The sequence below is a fragment of the Eublepharis macularius genome, chromosome 4 (genome assembly GCF_028583425.1).
Source record: "Eublepharis macularius isolate TG4126 chromosome 4, MPM_Emac_v1.0, whole genome shotgun sequence".
Classification (NCBI taxonomy): domain Eukaryota; kingdom Metazoa; phylum Chordata; class Lepidosauria; order Squamata; family Eublepharidae; genus Eublepharis; species Eublepharis macularius.
Window position 1 is genome coordinate 86,896,667 of NC_072793.1, and position 14,808 is coordinate 86,911,474.

The window sequence follows — 14,808 nt, forward strand, 5'->3', positions numbered from 1 at the left end:
TGGCTTGCTTTTCTGTGTCTGGTCCCCTGCTTGCAAGGATTCCCAACAGGCTCCGTCCTGATCAACTGTGCCAGCCTGTGGGCCACACACAGGTATGCTGCTCCGGCTTTGGTAACCCTTCCCGTTTGCTGGCCTGGCACTCACTGTTTTGCTTCACATTCAGGTTGTTTATCGTTGGTGGACCTCTTCTGGACTGGACTGCACTTGGTGGACATCGGCCTGCAGATCTCTGCGTGGAGGATCAACATTGCTGGACATCTGCACTGGTGGACTGGTAGGGTTGTTGTTAAATTTGGTTTTTGAGCTTATGTCTGCTGCTGTGCCTACCTGCGAGCATATGCTTTGGCTCTGTCTTTATGGCTTGGGCTGGGGGGGGGGGCATTTTCTGGTTGGGCAAGAGGATATTGTTTGGGGGTTAGGGGGGCCAGCATTGATCGCAGTGCCTGCTTTCTTTCATGTTTCATTTTTCAAGTTTGAGTGTGGGTGGGCTTGAACTACTGTTTCACAGGACTAAAAAATGAGTGTGCCAGCTTTTGGCCTGCACAGGCCAGAAGCTCTGCTGGGTGGATGTGTTTTGTTTTGCTGCTGGTTGGCCCTAGCCTTTAAGGGGGGGGGGGGCTGACTTGGCTTGTGCAACGGGGCCTTGAATTTTGGGGGTTGCGTGTGCGGCGTGTGGTGTTGACTCTGCTAACATTTCCAATTTTCTTGACAGCATCGTGGAGGAGAGGAGGACCAGCTGCAAGACCGCCTGAACATCGCTGGACTGCAGGACTGGTGTTACTGTGAGCGAGTCCGGGTTCACATTTGGGTGGCCTTGGGGGTGGGTTCTTGCTAGCTTGGGAGGGGGGAGGCTCATCTTCAAAACACCACATCCACACCCCACACCGACATACCACAGATACATCGGTCCCGCTAAATAGTGTCTCTTAGGTAGGTAGGCCAGTTGGTAGGTGATCAGTGGATAATTGCCCTCAACATAATTATTAGGGAAACCGAGCCTAGTTTTTTTTAAAAAACTAAATAGGGACTCAGCAGGGAAAGCATTAGTGAGTGAGTGTTAGGTTTGAATTCTATATATATATATATATATATATATATATAAAAATTTGTAATAGCTGTCAATAGGCTTCCCATTAGTGCCCCCATAACTAGGGTTCCACTGCCCATCTCTGGCACCCGTGGTGGTGCCAGGCCGGCCCGGGCATACTACTGTGTGAGTGTTTAAGGCTTTGTCACCTGTTATTGGGGTTTAGGGCCAGCTCAATTCCAGAGGAATTCAGCTGATTGGCAGGCTCAGGTTCCCTGACATAAATAGGGTTGCTTAAAAAGGCACTTGATTGTTCATCTCCAAGTCACAGAGCCACTAGAAGCACAGATTTAGAGCAGGTTAGTTAGGTCTTGAAAACAAAGTTGACCTTTGTTTTCTAAATCTTTTCTGATTAGTTAGGGTTGAATTTGGGAGGGGAAAGTATGTCGGAGAGGAAAGCAGAGAGGGGCCCCGGGGGAAAGGCTAGGGAGAAATCTAGAGGGGAGGAGGGGAGGGGGAGGGGGACTGCTGCGGCAGCCCCTCCATCTGAGCGGAGGAGGCCCTCCCCTGCGCTGCTGCCGTTCACCAGCCTGGCTTCTGGTGACAGGAAGAGGGTTCGCAAGACTCTCTTTCCTGAGGCAGCTGCTGGAGGGCCACCCCCAACCCGGGTGCGTGAGGCAGGGGCTGGCACTGGGCGGGGGCCTGCTGCTGAGGCTCCTCCTCCTCCAGTGGTTGCGAGCCAGCTGCTGGAGGAGGGGCAGCATGTGGTGTCTCCTGGGATGGGCGCGGAGCACATGACTTTCCCTGCGCTCCCGCTCACCCCAGGAACCCGGAGGATGTTGGAGGAACTGCCCGTGAGACCCCCCCTGGGGCGGTCCACCCCAGTTTCCTCTGAGGCCAGCAGCAGGCCTCTCGCGGCTGTGCAGGAGGAGAGGACGCGGGAGGAAGAGGCAGAGACTGTGGTGGAAGAGCCCACATCTCTGCCCCTTCAGCCTCGTCCATCCCCACCTGCCCAGCCGAGAGTGGGACACGGTGTGTCCGGCCAGAGCACCTCACAGGAGGTGCCGCAGGGTGGTCCCGAAAGCGCTTCTCCTGGGAAGCGTGGGATGCCCTTTTCCTCCGAAATCTGGAAGCACTTCCAGGCAGCGGAGGATCCCCGAGCAGCCCTGTGCCTGCATTGTAGGCAGCGCGTCAGCCGTGGCAAAGATGTGTGGCATCTCTCCACGTCTGGGATGAGGTACCATATGAAGAGGCACCACCAGGCGGTGCTTCTTCGGGAGGAGGGTTCGAGTGGCGCCGCACGGCCGCCAGCTAGCCAGAAGGAGGCAGGCTCCTCTGGTGCTCTCCCCCCAAGGGTACCTGCAGGAAAGGGACGCCAAGCCTCTCTCCCGGAGATGCTTGGTATGCAGGGCGCTAGTGTGCCCAGAGAGGGGATCCGGAGGGCGAGCAGGCGCATCACGCGCCACATCGTCAACATGATAGCAGTGGATGGGCAACCGTATTCCGTAGTTGAAGACTTCGGCTTCTCAGGGCTGCTCCAAGATTGCTTTCCCTGGTACGCCGTCCCTGCTCGCACGTCGTTGAGCAGATCGGTGGTGCCCTCGTTTTACAGGGCTGCCAGGGATCATGTGAAGGCACAGCTGTCCCGGGTTGCCGGGAGAACTGTGCACTTCACATCGGACATCTGGACCTGCCCAAGTGTGCAGCAAGCGTACCTCTCGCTTACTGCTCACTGGTGGGAACCCGAGTCGGTTCTGGGTGGGGGCCGGGGGGAGGTGCCTAGCACAGCTAGACAGGGAAGGATGCAAGACCGCCAGGCCGGCTACTGCAAGGCCTTGCTTCACGCCGAGGTGCTCGACGTGTCCCACACGGCGGAGAACATCGCTGCCACCTTAAGGAGACAGTTGGACGAGTGGATAGGCCAGGGACCCGCCACCGTGGGATGCATGGTGACGGACGGTGGCAAGAACATGAGGGCAGCGGCGCATCTAGTGAGCCGAGAGAGCGTCTACTGTGCCGCTCACAAGCTTCACCTAGTGGTGAGAGATGCGCTGGGGTTGGGCTCCTCGAAGGAACCCGTGGATACCCGGACCCGTGAACTCCAGTTACTTGTCCAGAAATGTCGGAGGCTCACGGGTCACTTCTCGCACAGCGTGAAGGCCACGCACGAACTGCGCCAGACACAGGTCAGGACAGGTGTGCCAGAGCACGCTCTGATCACTGACGTCAGCACTCGCTGGAACTCCACCTGCGCCATGCTTGAGCGCTTGGTGGAGCAGAAGGCCGCACTCCACGCGTGGCTCTCCGAGAACCGCGGTGCGAGTCAGGTGGGTGAGTTCAGCCGGGAGGATTGGCTCACCATCACCCAGACAGTGGAGGTCCTGAAGCCCTTCAAGGACTTCACTGTGGCGGTCTCGTCAGACACGGCGACCCTCGGTCTGGTCATTCCCCTGGTGCACACGCTCCAGAGGAATCTGGCCACCCTTGCAGACCGGGTCGCGCCCCGTGCTGACCTTGTTCCAGCGGTGCGCGCATTAGTGAGAAGGCTGCAGCAGGGCATAGCTGCCAGGCTAACTCCTCTCACTAAGGAAGAGTCATACATGTTGGCGACCATGTGTGACCCGCGCATAAAGGGCACTTTCGCCGAGCGGGACGGGAACCTCACCCAAGCCAGAGACGGCCTCTGCTCTTGGGTGAGGCGCAGGCAGGCCAAGAGGGGGCACCTGTCGACAGGGGGGACGCAAGAGGGGCCCTGCCGTGCGGGTCCCTCTGACGCCCCCTCTGCGCAGGCCCCCCCCGAGGCCACCACCGGAGTGCCGATGGAGATGGAGATGCTCCGGTGGGCCCTCGTCCCCTCTGGGGTCGTGAGGACCGTGAGAGAGGATCCGGCGGAGGCGATGGTCAGGGACTACCTCGCGGAGCCCTGCGAGTCGCTCTCCACCGATCCGCTCAGCTACTGGGCCAGGAAGGAGTCGGTCTGGCCGGACCTCTCCCTCGAGGCGCAGCGGCTGCTCTCATGCCCTCCGACGAGCGTGGAGAGCGAGCGCGTCTTTTCACATGCGGGCGACATTGTCGGCCCACATCGCACTCGCCTTCTCCCATGGAGAGTCGAGCAGTTGACCTTCCTGAAGAGGCGAAATCGCCTCTTCGATTTCTCAGGACTGGACTTCCAGAGTGACTGAGGTGAGCCCAACTTGTGGCCTGCATCCTCTATGAGTCCAATCCTTTGGAATCGCGCTCTCCCCTGTATAAAACCCTGTATATACAGTTAAAACCGGCCAGTAGAGGGAGGGTGGTTAGGAACCAGTGGCAAAGGGAAAAACCCAGCAATTTGAAAGCCCCCCCCCAGGGTATTCAAAACATCTCCCATCACTGAGACATACCCTGTGGGACCAAATTTATTATGAAAAATAATGCCCCAGAAACATGGATTGCTACTGGAGGGAGAAACAGGTTAGATAGGGATTGCTTAGGTGTTTCTATCAGATGAAATCCTTGTAAAAAAAAATTGTAGAAGAATTGTTGTACTGTTTTTTGAAAGTTGATGTTCTGTTCATGTAAAAAAAAGGAAAAAAAACCAAAAAAAAATGTTGTGATTATGTTTTTTAAAAGTTGATTGAATGTTCTTGTAAAAAAAAAAAAAACCCAAAAAAATGTTGTGATTATGTTTTTTAAAAGTTGATTGAATGTTCATGTTTTAAAAAAAAAAAATTTGGTGTTAATGTTGGGTTTGCATGGTTGGGGGATGCGGGAAGAGTGGTGGATGGGCACCGGCCAATGATGATCTCTCACAGATGTTCCCAGGTAAATTCTGAGGCTGGTGTGGGGGTGGGGGGAGACCTCTGCAGAACTGCTCCAGAAATACCATTGTCCAGTGCCTTGGAAGTGCCCAGTTCAGCTTTGTGTGTCTGAACTGAAAGCACAGCCACAGGAAATGACATTGGTTCTGCTGGACCCTGTTGCAGTGGTTCCCCCCCATTAAGTCGTTTTATGGAGGGAGAGTTGTATTAGGCTGGTAGTTATTATGATCATCTTCTGTTTCCATGCCCTGTTGTGCCCGCTCACTATGTAACCTGTTGTAATGTTCAAAACTTTACTGTTTGTCCATTTCAAAAAAAAAATTGTGTTTAAGATTCTCTGATGTGTAGTTAATTGTGTTGTGTTGTGCTATGAGGGACAATAAGTGTAATATGTTGTGATTTGTTGACCACTTGTAATTTGAAAATGAGAAAATAAAGGTTTTTTAAACTTAATGATTGTGTGTCTGTGTTCCCTTCTTTGATGGGAGGTTGGTTCCCAGCATAGGGAACAATGGGGCAGGCTGGCCAGCCTGTTCCTGGGGTACTGGGTGTGGGGCAGCTGAGGGTGGTTTTGGTTCTGAGAGGGGCTGAGTGGAGGATTTGGGTCTGTGTGTGGCAGCTGGGGTGGGGGAACTGGGTTTGTGTGGGGCTGTAAGGAGTGGACTATGGGGGATGAGAGCACTGGTCGTCCCTTGTGCCCAAGTAGGCCCCTGCTACTGTCCTGGTGTGGGCTTCCATGCCTCTATCAGTTGCTGGCCCTCCTTTGCCATCTTTTTCTGAAATTTTCCTAGGGCTGCCAAACTCCTGGTTGGGCTTGAGTTCAGGTTAGAGAGAGTAGTTCCCTACAGAGAAACTGGCTGCTTCCAAGGGCAATCTCTTTAGAGGGCAAATGCGGACCATGGATTCTGGGGGAGATCCCTACTCAGATTTTCCTTTCCACAAGTCCCACCCCCAAATTGCCAGTAACTTCCAAGGCCAGAGTTTGCCACCCCAGAGAGATCCCGTTCCCACCCTCTTAGCCTTGGCATGAAAGTTGTAGCCCCCATGGAACACTTCCAGGTTCCTGATTCCAAGCCCAATGACACCAATGTAAGACAATCCAGACCTCCATCAAAAATGGATTTTAAGTAGCAGTGGGATTGGGCTGCATTTCAGTCATTCACATATCTGGTTGTGTTCCCAAACATTTAGCTTATGTTTTTTTAAATCAGCGTATGGCACTTAAGGACACTTTTAAATGGTTCTAAAAACATATTTTTATTATGAAGTATTTACTGTGGCATTGATCAAGGGCAGGCCTTTTGGCCAAATGAGCAGTATCAGTACAGTAAAATTTAGACAAAGCTCATAGGAGGAAAAAGCATTCACACTGTGAAGTGGGAAGAAAGTTTCAATTTACATGTACCATGGACTCCGAAAAAGACATGTAAGTGGCATCCAGACCAAATCAGGCCTGCTTTCTCCCTTGAAGATATCAATTGATGATAGTGCTTATGTCACATCATGAGAAGACAAGGTTCACTAGAAAAGACAATAATGCTAAGAAAAATTGAAGGCAGTAGGGAAAAGAAGAATACCCTAGATTTGGTAGATTGACTTCGGTTTGCAATACATGGACAAGGTTTTTGGGATACTGTGGAGCTCAATATAATTCTAAAGTACACCACAAGTGATTTGAATGCATAAAACATACAGACACATACACAAAAAATGTATATACCCCCTCCCCACCAAATTAAAGGTTTATCTTATGCCCCGGTTTTCTCCCCCATGGGAACCTAGAGTGGTTTACACATTGCTGTTCTCCCTTGATTTGTTTCACCCTCATCACAACCAGGCTAACAATAGACAGCTGCTCCATGCCTCACATTGGAGTGACTCCACCGATGGCCTTCTTAGTTGTATGAGGGGGTGGAGGGGGGGGAGGAAGGAAACAACGCACTCCTGCCCACTCTATCTGGGGCCTAGGTGACCAAATTGCTTGGCCTTGGCAAGGAGCCAGTGGTGGGGCGGCACTGGTTCTGGGGCCCCGTCCAGAACATTTGTCCAGGGCCCCAAAATCACCTAGACTGCCTCTGGAAAACACAACACAATTGTTTACTTAGGCTGAGCCAAGAACATCCATCAAGCCTACAAGGCACAGAATCAGAGTCTGCCAGATTCTAGACCAACTCTCTAGCCATTGCGCTACAGTGGATATCTAAAAATTGTTCATACCCCCACCAGCAACTTGAACATTTTTCTCCAAAAGGCACACAACTTGGCTGGGTCTCAAAAAGGACTATGATGCATGGGCCTGTCAATGCATACTGGTACTAAGGCTCTGGCCGGGGGGAGGGGGGCATTGTGCCAATGCCACCCTGGCTTTGGAAGGGGACAGTAAAATAGAAGAAATAATCTAGGTTCAGTGCCTCCCCCCCTTCTCTGTCTCTCTCTCTCTCTATAATGTGAGTGAAAACATTACTATACCATCACTGAAGCCTACAGGATACTTAGGGTCTGTTCACACACGCATGATCATTTAATGGCAATGCTCTGGCATGATGATGTCTGTTCTAGGAAGTGATGTGATCATCACACAAGGCTGGGGAGCACGCACAATTCACAGCAGGCAGATTTGGGCCACAAGGGATCCTGCTTTGGCCTGTAGGGCCCAAATCAGCCCACTGCAAAGCACAGGAATACTCTCAGGGCAGCCAGATGACATCAGTGACATCACGGCAGCAGCCCCTGGAGCGTACCTTGAAGGCTCATTCACTGACTTTCCCCCTTCGGGGGTGATAGGTGAGAGTGGGGGATCCCCCACCAAGGGGAAACGGATCCCTAATTGTGTCTGAGGTTGTGGAAATCAAATGGGTCATTACCTCCATATTGCTTCTGTCTTTGAGGGACTTACATGCACATTATATTTAACTCCAGATTTCTTGATTGTCAAGGAATGCATGTGGTGGGGGGTGGGGGGAAGGGTGGGAGAAGGGCCCCTGAGGGTAAGGGTGGCATTTGGCATGCAAAATGCCACCCCTGGCAAGACAAGCCTCTCCCAGCTGTCAGTGGTAGAGATGAGAGCAGAGCACCCACTTGGGGAGGCCATGAAATGGCCCCCCCAAGTGGGAGCAGGCTGAGCCTTGGTGGGGGGATGGGAGGAAGGGTGGGAGAAGGGCCCCAGAGGGTTGGGGGGGGATTTTGTTGCAGTGGTTCCCCCCCATTAAGTCATGTTATGGAGGGAGAGTTGTATTAGGCTGGTAGTTATTATGATCATCTTCTGTTTCCATGCCCTGTTGTGCCCGCTCACTATGTAACCTGTTGTAATGTTCAAAACTTTACTGTTTGTCCATTTCAAAAAAAAAATTGTGTTTAAGATTCTCTGATGTGTAGTTAATTGTGTTGTGTTCTGCTATGAGGGACAATAAGTGTAATATGTTGTGATTTGTTGACCACTTGTAATTTGAAAATGAGAAAATAAAGGTTTTTTAAACTTAATGATTGTGTGTCTGTGTTCCCTTCTTTGATGGGAGGTTGGTTCCCAGCATAGGGAACAATGGGGCAGGCTGGCCAGCCTTCTCTGCGGGTGGTGGGGGGGTCAGGGGGGGTGGTTGTCTGTGTGCCAGGGCAGGTGCTCTTTCCCAGGGACGATTTGGCACTGCCACCATTGTGGCACCCCTTGTCTGTGCAGAACTGCCCTGGGAAAGAGAGTTTAGGGGTTCCCAAAAGGGGAGGGCAGGCCAGCCTGTTCCTGGGGTTATGGTGGGTGTGGGGCAGGTGGGGGTTGATTTGGGTCTGTGAGGGGCTACTGGGGGGATTTGGGTCTGTGTGTGGCAGCTGGGGGGGAATTGGGTTTGTGTGGGGCTGTGAGGGGTGGACTTTAGGGGCTGAGAGCACCTACTTGGGGAGGCCATGAAATGCCCCCCCCAAGTGGGAGCAGGCTGAGCCTTGGTGGGGGGTGGGAGGAGGGGTGGGAGAAGGGCCCCAGAGGGCTGGGGGGCATTTTGCATGCAAAATGCCACCCCTGGCAACACAAGCCTTCCCCAGCTGTCAGTGGTAGAGAAAAGAGCACCTACTTGGGGAGGCCATGAAATGGCCCCCCCCAAGTGGGAGCAGGCTGAGCCTTGGTGGGGGGTGGGAGGAGGGGTGGGAGAAGGGCCCCTGAGGGCTGGGGGGCATTTTGCATGCAAAATGCCACCCCTGGCAACACAAGCCTCCCCCAGCTGTCAGTGGTAGAGATTAGAGCACCTACTTGGGGAGGCCATGAAATGGCCCCCCCAAGTGGGAGCAGGCTGAGCCTTGGTGGGGGGTGGGAGGAGGGGTGGGAGAAGGGCCCCTGAGGGTAGGGGGGCATTTTGCATGCAAAATGCCACCCCTGGCAAAGGAAGCCTGCCTCTTCATTTTTCCCCATAGGAAATAATGAAGAAAGATCAGCAGCAGCATGCTAACAATATGCTGCTCCTTTGCTTTCTTATGGGGAGGATGGGGGGACCTGCTTTGGGGGGCCATAACATGGCCCCCCAAAGTCCAATCTGTCTGAAACTTGGGTAGTTGTTAGAGAAGGGTTAGAGGAAGGTCCCCACCAATTTTGGGCTTATTTGGTGGGAAAATGTCTCCTCCAGGCGTCCTGAAAGACGGAGGCATTTTCCCAAAAAAAAACCCCGAAAGAATGCCGAAAGAATGCCGAAAGAATGCCGAATCCCGAATCCCGAAAGAGATTCTTGTTTCGGCTTTCGGCTAATGACGGTAGAGAATCTTGTTTCGGGTAATCCCGAAACAAGAAAGCCGAAAGTTTTTTCCTTGCACACCCCTAGTCTGTGGCTCATGTATAGTCATTTGATCGTCACTTTTACTATTCCATTTCCAATTAATTTCAAGGAGATAGTGTTATTCAGCAGTGGTCACTCTTTTTCTTACTTCTGTCTTCACATACATGGAACTGATATTACCTTTTCCATTTTCTCCCTTAGTTCATAGATCCTTCTTCCTACCATGGCCCACTGTGTCATCATGGGGAATAGATATGCAAAAAGTTAATAAATGCTGGATTCTGTCTGTCAGTCTACCTGACAGTACAGTAACTTATCTTATAATGAGTGACAAGCTATTGACTCAAATTAGCAATGCACATTGGAGATGGTTCTGTATTGTTATCACTGGTAGCTTGGCATTGCCCCTCAAGTTGGAATGAAGAGACAGACAACAGTGTTGAATCTAAGGGCCACTTTATTAAATTAACCGCAACATTAAACATTGACCCATTACTGCGGCAAGGGTAAAAGCGGTACAGGTCAAGCCACGGGGTCACCCCTGGACCTCTGCCTTGACCTGTTTGGGCGAGCCCCGAAGCCCTGGGTGCGAGCCTTCCCTATGGATGCTTAGGAAACCTGGCCGGCCAGGCAAATTGGTTCCTCTCTTTCAAGCTCCTAAGCCTCAGCCATACAGCAGTGAGGGAAGGACTTGCACATGGGGTTCCCCAGGCAGTCTGCCCATGCGCACTGGCAGCTGTCACAAGCAGTACCAGCCGCTCCTAGCAGACGCCTCTTCCCCACCAATAGGGAAGTGCTAAGGGTGCTTACCGGCCCGCTGCCTTTCACCAAACTCTATCCCGCCACCACCAGGGCCAAGCCTCTGCTTAGACCCTAGCGCCCCACTATTGGCCTAGTGGCAACCTAAGCCCTTGCTGCAAGTCGTTGAGGAAAATACCATTGCCCGTTTCTGACAGGTGCACCCCATCACCTTGGTAGAGGTTGGCAAATTCGGCCCTTATCCTGGGATGGGGCAAATAAACACCCAAACCCTCTCCCAGGGCTTTCTGAATGGCCCTGTTGGCTTTCATCTGAGCCCGTTCAATTGCCTGATGGTCCTCTGCCTCCCATCAAACCCTACGAGGTAACATGGCAGACCACATAGTTAGGACTCCAAGCCAATGCTGGAGTATCACCTGCCTGTCCCATTTAGCCTGCAGGGATAAAGCCTTACCATGGACCAACCCAAGGTCATTCCCACCCAGATGAATGACCAATATATGGGGTGGAAAGCCCTGCCGGTCCCTAAATAACATTGGCAACAAACAGGGCCACCGGAGGCTGCGACGACCCTGTCACTCCACTGTTGCCCATTCGCTCAACCCAAGCTGGGACCCAAACTGCGTCCTCCTCGCTTGATGAGCAGCCCAAAACACCATGCTGTGTCTGAAGATCAAAATCCTTCTCTTCTCGGGGCAAGACACAGCACCTAAGAAAACACCAATTAGTATAACATTCAAAACCACTGTAGGGGACAAATATAAGACTGATAGGCAGAAGACCTCCACCTACCCACACCCTGAATTCCATTTTCTCGTGCGCCAAGGGGACACCCAACTCCTAAGCCAATTGGATAAAAATATGTAACAGCTGGGCACATTGGCCAGACTCCACTACCCCAACGAATAAAAAATCATCTAAATAATGAATGGAGTCACGACTATGCACCCTGTGCTGCAATTCCCATTCTAAAAAGGAGCTAAAGCACTCAAAGGCAGCACAAGAAATGGAGCAGCCCATTGGAAGGGCTAGGTCCATATAGAACTCCCCCTCAAAGGAAAACCCAAGAAGCTCAAAGTCCTCAGGATGAACTGGGAGAAGGAAAAAGGCTGACTTAATGTTGCATTTCGCCATCTCAGCCCCTAATCCACAGTGGCGTACAACCCTGACTGCCTGGTCAAAGGATGTATATTGAACGGAGCGTAAATGCTCCGGAATGGCATCGTTCACCGACTCACCTTTGGGAAACGAGAGGTGATGTATCAAGTGGAACTCCCCAGCAGCCTTCTTGGGCACCACCCCAAATGGGGAAACCCTCAAATTGAGGACCTGTGGGGCATCAAAGGGGCCTAAAACCCTACCTTCAGAGCACTCCTTAGCTATTTTGGTCCTAACTATATCTTCCATCCCCACAACTGAACACAAATTATTAGACTCATAAGGTGAACACGGCCCCTGAACTGAGATCCTAAACCCAAAAGTAAAACCCTGTAAAAGAAAAAGAGCATCCTGCTCCCTCGCATAAGCCCTCAGCAGGCGCTCAAGGACCTTCAGCCTTACCGGGCTGGGCCCCTTTACCAGCAGCTTGCTGAGTATTGGCTCCTCCACTCCCAAACTTCCTGCCTCCCCCACTCTGTCTGACTTTGGGACAGGCATTGTATGAGTGCGGCCCTGCACAGGAAGGGCACTCATGTTTAAACCTGCAGGGCTTCTGGTTACACTTGCCCTTGAAGGCGAACTCCCAGAAAAGCAGCCGGGGTTGAACCTGCTGCCCCGCTGAGATGCAGGTGTTAGTGGCCGAAGCCGAGCACTGCACCAGGTGACCGCTGTAAGAGTGGTCTCCCACATTAGGCTTCGCCAGTGACATCACCTGCAGCCAAAGCTGCTGGTGTATGTGATCCCAAGGCAAACTAGGATTAAGGGCTGCCTGCATCCTGAACTCCTCGTCATACTGCATCCAAGCAGCACCCAAGAAGCCAGTATAGCCCTTATAGATAATGTCCAAATATTGTAACAAAGAAGCAGCCCTCTGGGGCTGCGCCCTGACCAATACCCCGGCATAGATCAAAAATCCCAGCAACCAATTGGCCCAGGTACGATCTATACTCCGCCTCTTAAGCCTCTCCTTATCCCTGTCATCCAGATCATCTTTATCCTTCTTCTCCAACTCTTGGAAAAGAAGGGTAAAGACGTCAACTTATTCACCCTTGAGAATCTTATCACGGGTTGCCTGTGTTAAGTGGTCACGAAGAGGAAGAGCAGTGTCCCCGAAAGGGAGTGCACTAAAGGGAACCTGTCCATAGGCCAAGTTAGGGTATGGATAAAACCCCCAGGGCCCATCTGAGAACCCAGGCCACATACCAACAGGACCTGACTCCAGGAACCTTCCAACCCCCCCCCCATGCAGGTTGCGATGGTAAGGACTGCTGAACACCCGTCAGCAAACCCTGTGCTGACCAAGGGGGGGTAACCAGGCCAGGCAGCAGGAAGCTGCTGACCAGCCCCCTCGACATCCCCATAGTGCCCTGTGTAGCAGATTGCCCTCAAGGCCAAGGAAAACATGCCTGCAGTGCACTTTCATTACCTCCCATGTCCACTGGGTCCACGGCCACCGCAACTGGCTCAGATTCCACCACATCTTCTTGCTCCAGATCTGCCGCCGATACCTCACTCCTCTGTGCAGAAGATGACTGGGCTCCACTGGTTCCTCCAGCTATGGCTACTGTTTCCTTTTCCAAAACAGAAAGACACCTTAGGATCTCCCTGTTGATGGCATCCCTAGAGGCTCTGCAAATAGGCCAAGCCCTGCCTGTACCCTGTGCAGGAGCCCTATCTTCACCTTGTGCGTGCACCTTAGAAACGCCCTTTTCATGCTCCAGTGCTGCCAACCTGTGTAGTATCTCTTGCTGGCTAACACTATTCACCTCATCCTCGTCCAAGGAGGTGAGTGCTGGGGAAGGCCTCTTCGCCGGGGCCCGCTTTGCAGGCTGCTTGCCCTTAACAGTGCCTGAGCCCTTCTTAGGTGGCACGGTGAAGACAAAGTAGCTTAACCAATAGTACCCCAATTACAATAGCATCGACACACCCCCAAATGGCCACACGCTGAGTAACAGCCAAGATTAATATGCTGCACTGGAACAAAATGGCCACCGCCCACTGAAAAGCAGTAACCTAAGATGGCTACCAACCCACCACAGGCCGCAGGCCAAATAGGCTGCTAAGTCAAAAGGACTAACTGCCACAAAAGACCCCTGCACAGAGGTCTACCTGGGGGAGGAATAGTGACATACAGGAGCTATAAGTGCCCTCCGAGTTCCCCCCCTTTATTCCCCAGACCCCCAAAGGCCAGATCACAAATAGATTGGGGGAAGGCACAAGCCCAACTGGCCACACAGCGTCCTCAGCCACAAGCTGGAGCAGGGCCAAAGAAAAGCCCAAACTGCCCACCAGAGAGGGCAAAGAGGGAAGTGGAAAGCCCAGCACGCCATCCCCTCCAAGCCGCTACCACCTGGCTGGAAGGAACAAATGGCACCGCAGAAACAGGAGCACACACTCCACAGGCGAAAATGCCGGCACGCCACTAAGGCGCCACAGGCACCGAGCCTCCGCTGCGTTGCACGAAGCCCCGCTGCTGAGCCTCAACAGCCGCTAAGGCTCTGCTGCTGCCACGATGCCAAGTGCCAGGCTCTTCTGGCTCCGAACATGCTGCCCCTCAGAGCTGCTGCTGCTGCTGCCACCTTGCCGCAGCTCTGCTTGCCACTTGGGAGAACAGACGCACACGTCCTCTCCTCCCAAACATTTGAAGCAACTGAAGCCGGGAGAGCGGAGCTGCCTAACGAGGCTATTAGCTCCACCCCCCGTGGAGTGCACTGCTCTCCCTCCTTCCTGGGAGGCAATGCACGGCCCTCTGCTTGAGCTGCTAGGGTGCCTGCAGTTGTGGCCGTATTCTTTTAAAATGCATCTACTCTGGACAAGCCATCTGTTAAAAAATTCCCGAGAAAGGAACATATTCTGCCTACTGAACACTGGAGTGTATCTATAATCTAGGTAGCCTTTGACCCTTCACTGCTTTGTTCATCTTCAGTTCAGATGCCACCACAGCAACTCAAGGCAAAAAGACAGGGCTCTATCTGTGGAAACAAAAGCCAGAATTTCCCCAAGGATAAAAAAATAATAATCTTGTAACAGCTAGCACTTCACAGCGTTTATTCTTGGATTCCTTGTATTTAGATGTAAATCATTTGAAATACATGCCCAGTCAGAGCTTACAGAGCACTTTAACTCATGTCTTTGCACTCTATGGTCTGTGCTCCAGGCAGTATGCTCCTGGCTGTTGCTAAAATAGTCTAACCCAATAAGAAATCCAGAGGGCATGGTTTAAAATTCCATTTCATGTTCAAAATGAATTTTTTTTGTTATCAGTACTGAGAGCTCAGCAAAGGGTAACATGTTAAGAGAAATCATTGGTGAA